The following is a 16,022-nucleotide window of genomic DNA, read 5'->3' as shown; positions in this document are numbered from 1 at the left end:
GGCTTTGCTTTGAGATCTTGTCCATGAAAATCACAAACTTTAGCAGAGATAAAACCCGTTGTTAGTCGACTTGAATGCATTTAAATTAATGCAGTGAATGAAGAAACAGTTTTCACTTTTCAGGGACTTAATGGAATTGAACAGCATTACATAAACACATAATTTAACAACTCTGACAAAACATTCCAGGGTACATGGTCATATTTCTTCTCCACATTCACAAAATACCTGTACATACACTGACAAACTCAATGACCTCTTCAATATCTGCACAGGGAGAATTAATTTGTCTGCTGTGTGACAGCCAGGGCAGAATCGACATTAATAGTCTCGAATTAGATGCTCGACTGCTAAATGAAGTCTCCTTTCAAGCATGTTGGCATAAGCTCATATAGCAATGAAACACATCATCCATTCACCCTTTCTGAAAATGTGAATCTCTGACTTAGTTTTTCAGTACAGAGGTGGTGTCCACAAACAGAACTCACCATCCTGCAGTAGTTCTGAAAGTGAAAACATCCAGTTTGCTAGAACAAAGGTACTGTCTCAGTTTTACCACACAACACTGACTTTATGTTTGTTCCAAGCAGGACAGTATGTGAACAAAGGCCTACTTTAACATTTATTTGATTGTCTTTTTTGTTTATTAAATATGTAATTGGGCTGGTCTTGTGATTCTTTCCATATCATGGGAACATGAAACCTTAGCACTCTAACAGGGTCAACTACCATAGCAAAGGAAAATGGAATATAAACTATTGGCATTAACTGGCCGTTTCCATCAGAGGTTATCCTGAGGGCAGACCTATGACTGAGGCCAGGCTTGTATGGCCATCACATTTTCCATCTATGGCTTAATCAGGGTACTACACTCACTCTGTGCCAAAGATAATGAGCCTGTTCCACATCAGTGATCCCCTGGCAAAATTACCCATCAGCCCTGCCACATTAAGGGAGCTGAATGCTACCTGAACTTTATTAGATGGAAAGCCCAACCCTGATAGTAAATGACTGCATCATCTTCATGTGTATCTGCATGATGACTATGTGGCTTTAAGAATCCTGAAATGTTACAAAGGCCTCAAACAGCCCAGACGGGAGGACTGCATATTAAAAAAGTACATGGCATAGAGAAAGCCAGCTTCTGTTTTGCCACCTCTGTAACAGATACTTACCAATACTGCTTTGTTAATTTCAAGATCATGTGGTACATGGCTGCATAAATATTCTCATTCACTTATCTGCCAGTGATGTGGAGTCATACCGTAAAATGGAATTCAACTGCATTAAATTGTTGTAGAAACATATAGGGTCATAGGTCAAATAACCACAAAGACATCATCTTTTTATCCTTGAGAATACTTTTATTTGTCCATGAGAATCTAGGAAGGCCAGAGTCTCACATTTTAGGCTCCCTCACAATATCCATGAGACCTAAGTATCTAAAGTACCTTGAAACAAAGGTTAAGCTTTCACTGAACATTCTACTATGACTTGACTGGATATTTTACTATTTCACTAGGTGGGTAAAAGTATCAACAAATTCATTTATTGCTAATGAGAATCACAAGAACTTATGACTAGAATAATTGTGATGTGTTTGTAGTATTTCCCATTTCAGGGCAGCAGTTATTCTGTTTTTTCTCAGTCTAATAGGCTAAATTAGCACCAGACAGAGGAGTAACTTATAGTAATGTAGTAAGTAACTATAATGGATGTGAACCTGTGACTTCTGGTTCCAAAGATATGAAGTAAGCTGCAGTCTCTTGACCTAACAACATTGTGTTACTATTTTGCATGGGACCTTGTAATAATATAGCAACTCATTCTGGTACTACTAGTAATGTGACTTCTGCACCTGCACAAGCAAACTGACAGAGCCCGTGTAGTCTCTATAAGACACCAGCGTGTGTTGATACTGAAGCCAGAGTGAGATATATCAGGAATTCTGACTCATTCTCTGCAAAATATTTCACACCTGGTACACATGAGACTTCTGGGCCAAGAGGCTTCCCTCATCCATTTGAAATCTGAAGGGCAATGCCAATGTTGAAAGTTGCTGCCTTAAGTCTTTTCCTGATTGCCTACAACAAGCTTTCTCTCCCAGGATCAATATAACTGAGCAGTACAGATTCAGGAATGTATCAGGCATAAATATTCATAAATAGCTTATTGTGTGCATTTCATATGAGAGTTTGATTATTGTCTGCTAAGAATAATCAGGCGCATGATTACACAAAACTAAAAGGTCTAAAATCTTGGGAGGCCACAAGCTTAAAAAGCAACAATCTGAAAGTTGCAAAAACTAAAAAAAAAAAAAATATCCTCTGACAAAGGGTAAGCCCGTCAAAACCCCAAACATTATGTACACTAACTCTGAGGTTGCATAGACTTGTAGAAAGGAGAAAAGGAGAAAAAACTCAAATTCTCCCTCCTTGTGAGTCCAGTAAACAACAAACAAGGATGCCGCATATTACCTAGTCAGTATCTATGTACTGAATCATTAATAAACAGTAGGAAACTTACAATCTTCCTGCTTGAATTTAATTTAATTTAACATTTGTTTACTGGGAAACAGCCCATTTTCAGCAAAGGCCCAGGGAGAAATGCTCCAGTCACATGTTTTTGGAATGTGGGAGGAAACCAGAAGACCCAGAGGAAACCTACACAAACACAGGGCAGATTCTGCATAGAAGGCACCTCAGCCAGGGATCAAACCAGAGAACCTCTTGCTGTGAGGCAGCAATGCTAACAGCTGCATCACTGCACCAATGCTTCAATACTTGACAAAGATGAATGTGACAAAGCATAGGATTCCATTTGCATAATAACTTATTCCTTGACTTTTGGAAATTTTACAGTTACAAAGCACATACAGCTTGAAACAATGCATTTCTTGAATTTGTGATACTTAATTAACATGCTGAAAGCTTGCAGAAACTAAAGCACTGCTGAAGATTCCCTGCTGGCTGAGAAAAGTAAACTGATATTTTTTGTCTGTGATAGAGCTGCTTTCTGTTTTACCTCCTCCATTTTGCTTTCTGTTTTAAGAAATCTGCTGGGCCCCACTCAGGTACCATTGAGAAACTCTCCCAGCTGGTGAGTAACCCATACATCACTAGATGGATAGCAAACTAGCTCACTGACAGAATGCACACTGTCAAAGATGGAGATTCCTCCTCCACCAGTAGAACAGTCACAGTGGTGTACCGCAGGGATCTGTACTGGGCCCTCTGCTATTTGGAATTTACTTCTTGGATGTCCAGGTGAAAGTAGATGGCCTGTAGCTTACCAGGTTCACAGATGACTGCAAACTATTGAGTCCCCAAATGATGTTAACATATTACAAAAGGGGCTAACGCAGAGCAATGATTAGTGTCAGAGCCACGGTCTAAAACTAAAAGCATAAAAGTGCGTCATTATCCCCTTGGGCAAAGAAGTATCCCCTACAAATTACATTATAGATAGCATCCCCCTAAGCGCAAATACAGTGGTGACAGACTTGGAAACACAAGTTGACCACTCCTCTCAAATGTACCAAATTCCTCGGTATTTACTGGTTTTGAGGGCAAAATATTGGGGTGCCACAAATTCCTGAGTGGCTCCCTTAATTTCTGAATTTCCCAGTCTTTTTTTTTTTTTTTTATTACCACTTTAAATTTATGGCTAATATCACCATACATCACCAGCCTATGGGGGCGTGAGTGATGACATCAGCTACTCCTGTTGGACTCGGAGGAAATAGGGTAATATAGCAGCAATGGCGGCAGATGTGCATAATTTAAGTTTTGCGGAGTCTGCCCACATGTCCCAGCCTCCAGGTAAGCAAACTGTTATCTAACGGGCCCGTAAGATTTCGGCCGGCCACTCTAATCAGAACCATTGTTGTGCATTATTTTGTCTTTATTTTATCTGCTGCCAAGTGAACAATTAATTTATTTTATCATAAGTTGTTTCTGCTAGCCAAGTGTGCAATTAATTTATTTTACCGTAAGTCCATAGTTCATTGTTGTGCATTTATCTGCATCAATTATAAGTCTGTCCAAGAACTGTTTAACTGTTTGTATGTAATATTATTAAGGCATTATAAGCCCACTGTTGTGCATTTACTTTATCTGCTGGCCAAGAATGCGTGTAATGCTGCTTAGTAGCATAGCATTCAGCTGTGCAACTGTTGTTGTGCATTTATTTTATCTGCTGGCCATGTGTGTACATTTAGTTTATTCAGTTTATCTGCTTACTGTATGTGTGTATTTAGTTTATCTGCTGGCTGGCTCTGTGTAATTAATTTATCATAAGTCCATAATTAAGCATTATTTTATCATTAAGGCATTATAAGTCCCTGGTGTGTGTTATCATTAAGGCATTATAAGTCCCGTGTGTGCATGTATGTGTGCGGGTGTGTGTGTAATGCCCCAGTTAAGTATACTTGGTTGTTAGTGTTACTCAGGCTTAAACCCTGTACCTTTGATACAAAGAGCAAGAGCCTAAATTCCCTACCCACACCACCACTTGTGTTCAATGTTTGAAATGTTTGGCTGTTTGGTCTGTTCCTCTTAAAATTTGTGGTTTTCTAGCAAATCAGTGAGAACTGAATTCACTATATAATGAAAACCATTTAAGTTTCAGACTTCCTATCATTCAGGAAATGGACGGTAACACAAACTATTTTATTCTAGCAACTTTTCTAAGATTATACAGCAATGCTTAAAATCTGCCCCTGGTTTTGGGCCTTTGTACCCCCCAATAAATTTTGGCTTTCTCCAGATTCCTTGTGCTGCATAGTTTTTCAGAGGGAGAGAAGTCTAGTGCTGCTTATGTCAAGACTGTGTTAGTAGCACAACAGGTAGAATACTTACTTTTGATACAGAAAGCTGTGTGTTCTACTCCCACAGTATGTAGATGGATTGCTGATACTGTACTATGTTGTACTTTTAAAGGGGGTGGATGCTGAAGTCCTGAGAATGTCCTCTTTGGTGGAGATACCTAGTAACTATGAACCTGTTATCAGTTTGCCATCCATTCCCTATTGAAATATTACTAGCTTATAATTTTTTTAATGTAACATAGGCAATTTATTCCTCAAGGGCAACAGGCACTTTACTTGTAGATGAAACAATGAAAAATATAGTTGTTTGCTAGCAGCAACCTCTTCATTAGTTACAAATCTCTTTAATGTGGAATTATTTAGATAATGTTTACTTCTGCAGAGATTGTGCATATTTGCTGATACTGGTGTATTGTAGGAGTTTGAGCAGACTTTTACAATGGAAATATTCTGAACTGAACAGTTTTGTCATTATTGGTTCATACATTTTGTTTCATTGCTTACTGGAAAAATGTTCAAAACAATACATTTAAAATGTGCTCTAACAAGTGTGCTGTATTATACAAGGAATATAATTTAATACAATCAGGAAGGTTTATCAAAGAAAACATGCATGTTCCATGTGCAAGGGGCCTATAATTTGAAAACAGCCCAAAGGTAATCTTTAGCCACCACTAGCCAGATGCATTTTCTTTGAATGTGGGTTTCAATGTTGTTTCAATGGGGTCTATATTATAACATCAAAGTCTTAAAACTTTGAATGTTATAATATCGAACCCTATGCACCGAATGCTGAAAATAGCAAAGCAGCAGGATATCGAATACTTTCCTAAGGAAAGTATTCAGTGGACTGTTTCTGCAGCTTCGCTATTTCCTCGACTGTGGAGTGAAGGTTACGGACCGGGTTCAGGTAAGTGTGCGAACAGATCAGGTTAAGGTGAGTGTGTGATAGTTAGGGACCTTAGGGTTAGGGAGTGGGTAAGGTGAGTGTGCGATAGCGACCTTAGGGTTAGGGAGCGGATAAGGTGAGTGTGCGATAGGGACCTTAGGGTTAGGGAGCGGGTAAGGTGAGTGTGCAATAGGGACTTTAGGATTAGGGAGCAGTTAAGGTGAGTGTGCAATAGGGACTTTAGGGTTAGGGAGCGTGTAAAGTGAGTGTGCGATAGTTAGGGACCTTAGGGTTAGGGAGCAGGTAAGGTGAGTGTGTGATAGGGACCTTAGGGATAGGGAGCGAGTAAGGTGAGTGTGCGATAGGGACTTTAGGATTAGGGAGCAGGTAGGGTGAGTGTGCGATAGGGACTTTAGGGTTAGGGAGCGTGTAAGGTGAGTGTGCGATAGTTAGGGAACTTAGGGTTAGGGAATGGGTAAGGTGAGTGTGGGGTAGTTACAGACCTTAGGGTTAGGGTTGGGTTAAGGTAAGTGGATAGCTAATAGTGTATGTATGGTTTAGTATAGGGTTTTGTGAAGTGTATGTGTGGATTATTTATTTTGGTGTGCTTGTGTTGCGTGTATGCTTGTCGAAACAGCAAATTTTTTCCCTGGGAAAAAATTCAGTATTCTGAGTGTTTGATGTTATAGTCTTTCGATCTAAATGGTTTGATATTATAACATTCAAAGTTTTAAGACTTCGATCTTATAATACAGACCTGTTTCAATGAATGTGAGTTTACTTTTAAGGGCAGAGACGTTTTAATGCCAAGTCTGTTTTTATTGTGAGACTGTATTGGTTTGTTTAGCAGATGTCTATTGCTGTTTGTGGTATAAAATGTAAAATAAAAGTTTTAAATGAAATCCAAATAATCATTGCAGAAGTAAAATAGTATGCACATTACTGCGTTTATGGTAAATGGGGCAAAATAGCCAAGTAATTGGACACTGGAATTCCTGCAGGGGGAAGGCTTTGTATGGGGGGTGCCCATTCAATCATGATTTTGTGAGAGGGGGTGGCAAACTCAGATAGTCCTGGGCAGCACAAACTCTAGGTACGCCATTCATCAGTAGGCCATGGCGAATGAACTTTGGAGGTCCTAGCAAACTATAATATTCTTTTGCTAAGATTAGAATATTGCCTACCATTAAATGCCCTACTTTTATCACAAAACCAGCATACTGCAAGTCACCAAAAACAAAATCCTAAGGTTCATCATCTTCTCTCTTCCCAGTGAACATCACTGCTACACATTTCAAAAAAAAAATATGGTTGCCATTTACTACAGGGTCTGAGGTCATATTTTGGTTGTCTGTTCTTCAGCTTGTGTTTGAAAGTTGGTATCCCAGAATTCCATCGGCGTGGACAGGGTTACAGAATTATGTATGCAAATTTTACGTTAGTCAGCATACAGATTTGTACCTATTTTTCATAGGCCTTTGTCCAAATTTTTGATGTTTCCAGGTTGAGAGGTATGAGATTGATTGCAATTTAAACTTCAATCACCATGCCTAAACATTGGAAAGCCTTTTATGTCACTCATCTCATAAATAAGGGCATTGCATCCAAGACTAAGGATGTTGTAACTCCTCTACACTCAAAATTACCTTCATCAAACCACTAATTGAGTACAGTGATCGCTTTTGCGTGTACCTCATCAGAAATCTGCTACAACTGGAGAGACCACAGAAGTTCTAACCAAGAAAATTGAGGGCCTCAAAAACATGGCCTACATGGAAAGACTTGTGATTCTTTCATGTCTCTGTATTCTGTATCCTACAGACTGCTAAGAGGCAACCTGTGCCTGGCTACAGAGTAATCTCTAACTCTGCCCTAATGGAAATGCTACATGTCCGCAAATCAAATGGGACAAGAGTCACTCACTCCAGGGATCTCAACCTAGCTTGTGACATAAACAGAACATGTTGGAGAGACAGATATGGCTCCCAGATATTGCTGCTCTTCTGGACTAAATAACTCCATTTCATGTGAAGCAGAGTTCCTCAATGACTGTATTTAAGCACAGCCTTGACAACTGCATGGGAGACTGTAAATTCACCCTTGGGGTAGCACCTATGTCCCTCGCATTGCAAACAACGACCATCTAACTATGGTAAACTAGGGAACAAGGGTATTGCATGGCTAGCCTTGTTAAGGCCCTAGGGCCATTAGCCAATAACCTCCTATGAAGCTATGAACCTATAATGCAAGCAATTTGTTTTTCACCTGTCATATACAATGGTTGTTAAACATGGAAGATATTACCTGACAATGGTAAGTAAATCAATGTAACATTGTAATGCAGACTTGTTTTGCTACCTTGGACATATGGGAAAAGTATTACTAGTAGTCAGTATACTTAACTGATTAACAAAGTAGATAAGCAAATAACTACATGCACATATAAGTAACACTTGTGACAGACTTCCTCATCCTTGAGTAATGGAAAATTAAGTGTGACGGGGAGTAATCATACAAAGAACCTATTGCATCATGTACAACACTATCTTCAAACATATTTCACAGTGTGGAAAAAGAATGTGGCCGCAGGACATGGAGTACATCACACTAACAAGATGTAGTCATCAGTCGTGCAGCAATGATTCACATAGCGGGTAAATTGTAAGGTGTCAGGCATTAATTTAAGCCTCAATGGCAGCAACAACAAGGTCTGCCAGGCTACACCTGTGCAGTGGGTTTGGGACTTGGACAGAACATGTTAGGATAGGAGTGAGAATACAATTTTAACTAAGCAAGAAGTATGAAATGGATCACTCTGTCAGATGTTTGCTTTCTGTGGCTAGAGCCACCCCAGCCCCCGTAATTCTTACACACAGAGATTTGCCATCAGTCTCATGTATCTTGGTCGCTGCACCTTGTAGGAAAAGAAATTCTTGCATGTATTACAGTCATAGGTTTTTACACAAGTGTGGTTTTCACACAGTCCTCCATTAGACAGCTTTGAGGCTGTTATCCTGCTCATTATTATTTATTTTTTATTTATTTTACATTCGTTTACTGGGATTGTCCGACTGGATACATGTCCATTTTCAGCGGAGGCCCGGAGAGAAAAGTTCCACATTGTCAAACATACAAAAGGTTACACAAGAAGTTAGAAAACAATTAGAATATATAAAAACAAAGTGGTAATATACCTTATGTACATTGGTTTAGAAGTGTTCCTTAGCAAGGACTTACAGTTCTAATGGACAGACATACAAATGTTACACAAGAAGTTAGGAAATTAGAATATATAAAAACAAAGTGGTAATATATCTTATGTACATTGGTTTAGTAATGTTCCCTAGTAGGGACTCACAGTTCTCATGGACAGACACATTTACAAGTAAGATTGTAACTCACAGTTAGTCCCTAGTAGGGACTCACAGTTCTCATGGACAGATGCAATTACAAGTAAGATTGGATACATAGCATGGTGATGTAGTTAGATGTTATAATAATTACTGATTATGCTATGATAATTACTGATTATGCTATTGTTTTATAACTTAATCCGGGTTGGTACATGGGCATAGCCAGTTCAATTTGAGATACTGTTTGAGGTTTTTTTTAAGAGACTTTTGGACGATTCTAGGGTTATATAGTTTGGCAAGGCATTCCAGGTTTTGCCAACAAAGTTGGTGAACAGGGATTCACCAGCTGAGTTATTAGCTTTGTGGGTTTGGACCAGTAATTTGTCGGCTGACCGTAGGGATCTCAGGTTACTATATGACTTAATAATATTTATCAGAGAGGGGGTATCTTTAGGGTGGAACAGAACTTTGTGCACTATTAAGAGTTGATTGAATTGAATTAAGCTGGGCAGTTCTAGCCATTCTATGTGTTTCAGGTTCTGGCAGTGATGAGTTCTATAGGTGGAGCCAGTGGCAAATCTGGCAATATGGTTGTAGGTATGGGACAGCTTACTTAGTTCGGTTTTATTGAGTTTTGAGAGTACAAGTGGGGCATATAAAAGAGTAGAGAGTAGGTGTGATCGGGCGATTTCAGTCCTAGCCAGTGTGGTTAAGAGTGCCTTGTTTCTATACAGTGATCCAAGCTTCTTATTGATGGTCTGTATGGTTTTGTTGACCTGTAGGTCAAATTTGAGATTATTGTCTATGATAACCCCTAGAAGTTTAGTGTGTTGATCTGGGGAGATAGTAGTGCCATTGTTAGATGTGACAGAGAATGAAAGTGTGGCAGATCTACTAGTGGGGGTGAAGAGTAGAAGTTTAGTTTTATTGGGGTTCAGTAGTATGCGTTGGTTGGCGAGCCAGTTCTCAAGTTAGGTGAGGACACATTAGGGGATTGTCTAAAGATTTAATTATAGCTAAAGACAGCTGCAATGCCCTCTTTAGTCAGCCACCAAGGGAGCAGGACAACAGAAACTGTAAACAGTTTATTAGTTCAATATTAATTCTTTTGGTTAATAACTCTCATTTATATTGCCATGGAATGCTATAGGTGAGCACAAAAAATATTCCTGTGACGAGCTCTCTATGTTTGCTTTCAAAGGAATGAATGATGTATAAATGACTCATCAAAGTAAAGGATCCATTCATGGCAGAAGCTTTTGCAGTGCTTTCTAAATAACTGCCTGCATACCAGTACAATGTGAGGAGATATACTTTTAGCTTTAGTCTTCTCATCATATGCAGCAGTCGCCTGTGTTCTCCCACGGTAGTGCAATGGAAAATGTCTCCTCTCACTCCTAAGCAATTGTTTTTGTGGGGGAGCCCTTTGCCCACCTTGATATAAGTGCACTCGCAACCCTGACCTCTCTCTCTCACTGTATATATATATATATATATATATATATATATATATATATATATATATATATATATATATATATATATATATATACGGTTTACTATCAAAATGTGGAATGGCAGTTTGACGAATATGGGTTGGTTGAATGTGTGTTCTACCAACATCCGTAATGTTAAACTGAAAATATTTGAATTTATATTAGCAAAAGTGAGTACACATTTGTTAATATGAAGTTGACATTTTGAACTGAGATCACGGTACAGTGTGGATTGGGAAATTTTCCCTTTTCCTCACTGTAATGTGATCTCGGAGTTGGAATATGATATGCAGGGGGTGTGGGAGGTGTAGGGGGATTTGCCCCCTGCAAAAATGTTAACAGTATATATATATATATATATATATATATATATATATATATATATATATATATATATATATATATATATATCGGCTGTGATGTCACACAAATTTTGAGAAGCATTAAAAAGTGGAAACAGAAATGTATGTCATGTTTACTCTATTGTATGAGTTCTGTAAATAAAAAAATCTGTACAGTTAATTCCAGTTTACAAGAAATGTCAAAAGCAACAAGAAGTCTTTCTCCTGTTATGTGTTGAGACTCAGTGAAACACCGTGTGTGTGTGTGTGTGTGTGTGTGTGTGTGTGTGTGTGTGTGTGTGTGTGTGTGTGTGTGTGTGTGTGTCTGTGTCTGTGATTGTGTGAGTGAGTATGTTTTGGCAACTTATTAATTCCCCAAATGGTGGATCTTTTTAAGCTATTCATTTTTTGGTGCTGTAAGAGTAGGGTATTCTGCCAGATCCTGCAGACTTACCTCAATACCTGTAACAATTCCCTTGAGCACCAGAATAGTTGCATGCCCTTAAAAAGCATGCATGCATACGTGCAACCTCACGTACCTCTGTTGGTGTATGTGGCATACCACTGATTGTGTGTGCTTTGTAGGCTCATACACCACAGGTGCAATACTGCGTGCTTCCTCCAAGTGCCACATAAAATGCCGATCCTCTTATTTTTTTCCTTACCACTCATGCAATTTTTTTAAGTAAATCACTGAGAATTGTAGCCAGTTGGTAATGCAAGACATTAGTATTTCATTTTTGTTGCTGTTCAGGAAATTTATGCTGATTCTGACTTGGCTTGACTTAAATGTGTCTTTGCATGCTGTCTTCTTAAAATGTAACTCGTTTATTTGAAAATCAGCCACCTCAGATGTTTTCTTAAGTTGCTGCTTCCTCATCAACCAACATGTGCACAAAAGTGCCAGTATCTCTCTTCTCTTAGAAAAAAAACAACTTATAACAATATTCTTTGGTGTAGCTCACGGTCTCTGGCTTATATGATTTATATTGTTCACTTTCTTTATGAACCTGATGCACAGACCAGCTTCTTTTTGATTAAAGGTCCTGTATTTTGGCTTGGTAGGAATATCATATTTCTTCTATGGTTTTCTCAACTTTATGTGTCTCATCTAACATTCCAGTGATGGAATACCACCCTCTCAATTCTTTTTTTTTTTCTTCTGGATCGTTCTCCCTTTGTCTCAGTGTGACTATATACCACCCTCTTATTTTTTTCTTTCCTCGGTTGCTTTCTTTTGTCTCTGTGTGACTTAACAATAGCCTGTCTATTTCTTTTTCTTCCCAGGCTGCTGTCCTTTTGTAAAGGTACTACAGAATGGAATTTATCTTAAGTTTTACTTTCCTCATTTTATATATATATATATATATATATATATATATATATATATATATATATATATATATATATATATATATATATCTGTTGGCTAAAACCTTCCCTTAATTGAATTTTTTGTTTTGTACTGACAAAAATGGAGTTTGAACTCTGTATGAGGTTATTTTTCTTCTTATTTAATTACCCTGGTGACAACTTTCTTATTGTTACATTTCTGACTCTCAATAACCACCTGCTAGTTAGAATTCTACATTTCTGTGCTGTTTTGGTGCAACACAAAATTTAGAATTCACCTCAAACGGTATACTTTATATTCTTCCCAAGTTCATTCCCTTGGAATACTCTCTCTCGGTGAGTGACTCCTTCTGGTCCCATATTTCCTAGACACTCAGATCATGAAAAGTGCTGAGTTATCATATGATCACCATTTAGTGGCAAACTGGGTTAAACACTGGGACAGAGAAAAGAAGGACCCAGGGAAGAGTCTTGGTATTAACCAACAAATGACTCCTTGTAGGATAAATTCAATGTTTACCTCAAAAAACACTTCTTCATCATACTGGGAAATGTTGGGAATGTGGGTTCTGAATGCACCACATTTAAGATCTCAGTAGATGATACAGCAACAAGGAGCAGTGGTAATTTCCGTCTCCATAACTTTAGGACTCTAGTGAGGACAGCAGTCAAGTTAAAGAAAGAGGTCTTCATTGGATAGCTAGCACAATAACAATGCCAGTTTTAGAACGGCATAATCTCAGGCATTATAAATAAATATAACCAAAAACACCACAGGTCTCCAGATGTGACTGAAAGAAATTGTTCCAGACCTGTATAGCAGAAATCATGGCATATATTGACTTAGAGGTCTTGGTATGGGAACATTTTGAAGTGCTTATTATACTATGACTTTCAGATGATGCCAAAGAAGTTCAGATAAATTACATCAAGAGACGCAGAGAAATATTTCACAAATTGTTTTCAGCAATGACACATAAATGTTGGCTTTGACAGGGGATTTTGTTAGCATATACAAATATATTATTTATGTATTTATTTACTTACTTACATTTGTTTGCCAAAAAATCCAGCTGAGAATTGTTGTTAACAGGCAGAAAGAATAAACTGAGGAACTACTGAACACAGTGGATGTGTCCTCCTTTGAAGATAGAGGAGGTGAAACAACTGAAAACAACTGGAAGACTAAATCCATTTCTGTAGATGAGGTTCCTATGGCAGTTAAACAGTTTACCAATGGCAAGGCTACACAAGGGGATGCACATTTACTGGAAGTACTCTGTGGTTTCGGTGTTGCATTTAAAATGTCTTTTTAATTTCATGGGAAGGGGTGCTAGAAACTACAGACTGGCAAGTCATGAAGGTGGTGCCCATTTTCAGAAAGGTGGAGAAGAAAGGAAGTCTCATATATACAGGAAGTTAATTTTCCTGTACATTATTGGGAAAGCCAATACCATATCTGGAAACAGACATGGTCTGATGGCTAATCATACCTCTCAACTGTCCAGATTTTTGAAGAATGTCCAGATTTTTGCCTTTTATTTTTGGTCTGTTCTTCATAAAATTTGTGATTTGCCGGCAAATCATTGAGGACTGAAATCACTAAATAATGCTAAATAATGACAGACATTTTAGTTTCAGACTTCATATCCTTCAGAAAACATACAATAATGTAAAATCTGTCATTCTAGCAACGTTCTATGTTTACAGGAGCAGTATTTAAAATCTGCTCCTATTTTTGGGCCTTTGTCTCCCCATTTTTTGGGAAGTTGAGAAGTATGCTAAGGCTGTAACTGACACAGCATAGGCAGTTTGAATTCTGTCCTGGCCATGGAGTATTTGATGAAGTTCTTGTCTTTGGTCTGATAATGAAGGGATCACTGCAGTTTGTCACTGATGTCAACATGCATTCTTTTAGACCTGTAGATAGGATATGACTGTACACCATTAGTGACTTATGATAGGTGCTACAGCAGTACAGGGTCCTGGACCTACAGCCGTATGCCACCTGGTCTGTGTTTTGCAGAGTAAGAGTTATTGTGTCTGTATTCTTAGGACTAATATGAATATATTCTGTGCTTCTGTAGGACACTGCCAAGGATGTGCTGAGACTTCCTTTTGTTCATGAGATTCGTGGATAGGATATCAATGTGTATGTGAAATTTTAAGGAAATCCAATCTAAGGTCGTGAAATTTGTACCTTTGTTGTTTCTAGATGTTGCCCTCCTGATCTCAGATATGACTGTGATCTCTGTCAGTTGAAGACTCTCACTGCTGAGTGTGAAACAGCTGGCATGAAGGTCAGCACTTAAAAATCAGAAATCATAATCCCCTCTTACAAAAGAGTGGATTGTTCTCTGCATTTGGTGGGAGGAAGAGGAGTTTAAATTTCTTGGGATACTGGTCATGAGTTAAGGTACAGAGCATTGGAAGACAGACCACTGGATGACTGCTGCAGATATCATAAATTGTGGTAGTAAACTGAGAACTAAGGCTGAAGATGAAACTCAGTTGATGATCTTTCTACTTCCTTGTCCTCATCTCTACTCAATGAGCTTGATATAGTGAGTGAAAAGGTGAGATCTTGGAAATAAACAGCATTCACAAGATTATTGGATTCAGTCTTCCTGACTTAATGAGAATCACAGCAGTAAGGAAGGACTTCAGCAGTTGTATGCATTACACATATCGTACATTGTATCATTGTCATGGTTCAATTGAAAAACATTGTGTTTTTGTGAAAAACATACATGCCAAGTACTTTGCATTAACTGCCTTAGTGGTTTGTTTGTACCATAACAAGGTTGCTTTGCTTCGTTACTTGTTTTGAAATAATGGCTAAAGTAATGGCTGAACAGGGTCCACCTACCTGGTTAACAAATAAATACTTATGTACATACAGCCATGAATAAAACAGAGCTACTCCCTTGGGCTGATAGGAATGGAACCAGTTGAGGCAATTTGGGTACCCTTTGAGGATGGTGCATCAGGTGCCTCCCACAAACAATGTATAGATGTAGCTAGTGTTCTTGGCTCAATGGGGACAGTCAATGGTGCATACATAGGACATTCTGGAAAGATTTATGTCCCTAAGATCATCTGCAGATCCCACAACATGATACAGGAAGTGTTCTGGGGGTATGGAAATAGTTTGCCTTGTTCAGGTTGTTACCACTGTTACCATTGTAAGGAAAAGTGAAAATAAATGGATGCGTTTGTGTGTGGTGGGGTGGGGTGAGGGTGGGGGTGTGTATGTATCCATAGCTAGCTAGCTACCAGTCTAAATCAAAATTGCCACAGGAGGAATTTCTTTTTTTCCATCCAAATGCAGTGATTCACAATACTATCAACTGTTTGGGGCACAGTTGTTTTTCCCTACATGTTAGGCAATTGCAAAGGGAACCAATAATTAAAAACAGTTAAAGTAAACAACAGAAAATAATTTCAAAAGTAGCAAATATTTGGAACTAATGGCTGTTGCTCGTTCTTACACCAACATGCAAAATAAATGACTGTGACACTTTCTAGAGGGTTGGCTGCATTAAAAAGTAAATTAATAGGTAAACATTATCTTTCATCATATCATAATGTCAATTATTATGGTATTTAAACTCACGTCCACCTATCCTGGGGCATACTCACTTCTACCACTGGTAGGTAGCTTGTATTACTATCGTTCAAGACTTTGGTCATTTTATTATGATCATATCTATGTATTTTATTTTATTAAATTTGATGAAAATATGAAAAAATATAATGTAT

At 38.3% G+C, this 16,022-nt stretch overlaps 1 protein-coding gene across 1 annotated transcript in view; it reads right to left on the bottom strand.

Annotated features, from left to right (window-relative positions):
* The window catches only part of COL22A1 (collagen type XXII alpha 1 chain), a 2,341,282-nt gene that overhangs the window by 1,437,041 nt on the left and 888,219 nt on the right, over positions 1 to 16,022 (bottom strand). The gene's annotated exons all lie outside the window — the stretch shown is intronic.

The sequence above is a fragment of the Protopterus annectens genome, chromosome 3.part1 (assembly GCF_019279795.1).
Source record: "Protopterus annectens isolate FY-2018-M chromosome 3.part1, PAN1.0, whole genome shotgun sequence".
Classification (NCBI taxonomy): Eukaryota; Metazoa; Chordata; order Ceratodontiformes; family Protopteridae; genus Protopterus; species Protopterus annectens.
Note: the sequence above shows the minus strand (reverse complement) of the source record. Positions and strands in the feature narration are given on the sequence as shown.